This window comes from Anneissia japonica, unplaced genomic scaffold, assembly GCF_011630105.1.
Source record: "Anneissia japonica isolate Jap-2015-1 unplaced genomic scaffold, ASM1163010v1 scaffold287819_len434453_cov191, whole genome shotgun sequence".
NCBI lineage: Eukaryota > Metazoa > Echinodermata > Crinoidea > Comatulida > Comatulidae > Anneissia > Anneissia japonica.
This window is the reverse complement of record NW_022713610.1, coordinates 282847-284430: the sequence shown is the minus strand read 5'-3', so window position 1 is coordinate 284430 and position 1584 is coordinate 282847. Positions and strand designations below refer to the sequence as shown.

The 1584-nt window shown below is 38.3% G+C and overlaps 1 protein-coding gene across 1 annotated transcript in view; it reads right to left on the bottom strand.

Annotated features, from left to right (window-relative positions):
* The window catches only part of LOC117108507, a 64203-nt gene that overhangs the window by 50272 nt on the left and 12347 nt on the right, over positions 1 to 1584 (bottom strand). The gene's annotated exons all lie outside the window — the stretch shown is intronic.

Below are 1584 nucleotides of genomic sequence, written 5' to 3'. Positions count from 1 at the left end.
AAGTTTGAGGGTTTGAGAAGAACGAGTAAAACGGGAAGAAACCTGTTTGTCTATAAGCGAACAGAGATAAATTGGGGCACGACCATGGATAGATTTTTGGGTGAGAAGAAGAATTTTAAAAATGATTCACTTATCAACTGGAAGCCAGTGAAGAATGTTTAAAATTGGCGTAATGTGGGTGAACCTTTTAGACAATGTTACAACACGAGCAGCAAAGTTCTGGAGTTTCTGAAGGTGTCTAATGCTACTAGCAGGTAAACCATTGAGCAATGCATTGCAAAAGTCAAGTTTGGATGAAATAAAAGCATGAACAAGAGAAGCAGCAGCAGAAGATGAAATATAAGGTCTAATGGAACGGATACGGCGAAGATGAAAGTAACCCGATCGGCATACAGATGATATATGGATGCTAAAGTCAAGATGTTTGTCAAATATGACCCCTAAGTTCCGAACCGAAGTAGAAGGATATATGTTAATACCATTACAATTTATGTTAATTTCAGGAACAGTGCGAGTACGATATTTGGAAGAAATAACAAGAAGTTCAGTTTTACTAGGGTTTAATTTAAGTTTCATCATTGAAGACCAATTTGTAATAGATGAGAAACATGATTCAAATATGGAAATAGTAGAAGCAATGTCAGCGGGATTGTCAAGATCGACTTCTTTCCAGAGCTGGATATCATCGGCAAAGAAATGATAATTGAGACCTAAAGAATTTAACAACTTAGAAAGACTGGATGTATAGTGCGTTTGTTTTTTAGCTACAAACACATAACTGTGATAAACAGAAGTGATGTTAATGCAAAGAGGATTATTTATATTTTCTTAGCCTAGAAATTGAGGCAGTGACAAGTGGACAATTTGTGGTTAAATTATTGAATACACTCTGGATATTGTTTTAAATGTTTTGTATTTGAAACATGACACACTTTTTTTTTTATAGGAAATTTCGTTTTTTAATTATATGCATCAAAATTTTATTTCCAACGCTAAGTCTTAACGCTGTCTAGAGGTCATGGATTTACTAAAATTGATTTATCAGATGCTTACAACCAAATTCAGTTGGGTCCCGAAAGTCGAAAACGATTGGCATTCATTACACACTAAGGCTACGTTCAGACTTGGAGATAAGCCAGGCTTGATTTAAGCCCGGCTCAACGTTAAGCCCGGCTTAACTTTGCCGGGCGTTCAGACTAGCGGGTTTAGCCAGGCGAGAATTTGCATAATAATGAACCGTAACCAAGGAAACGAGTTTCAAAACATTGCTCGCGAAACGTACGCTCGCTCGCATTTACGTAATTGAATGCTGATTGGTCATTTAGTCACCCAAAGTCAATGCAAGATCCCCGCAACGATTAAAGCCCAGCTTAGAAAAGTTAAACACGGTGGCGCGCCAGGCCTAGTTACTATAGGAACACAGCCCGGCTTGAGATAAGCCACCTAGACTAGCAGGTGGATAAACACGTGAGTTGAGCCGGGTTTATCAACCTAGTCTGAACCAGGCCTAAGAAGTTATTCAATCGCGACTACCCTTCATGGAACAATAGTTAACCTTCCAGCTGTTGCTGTATACCTTTATAT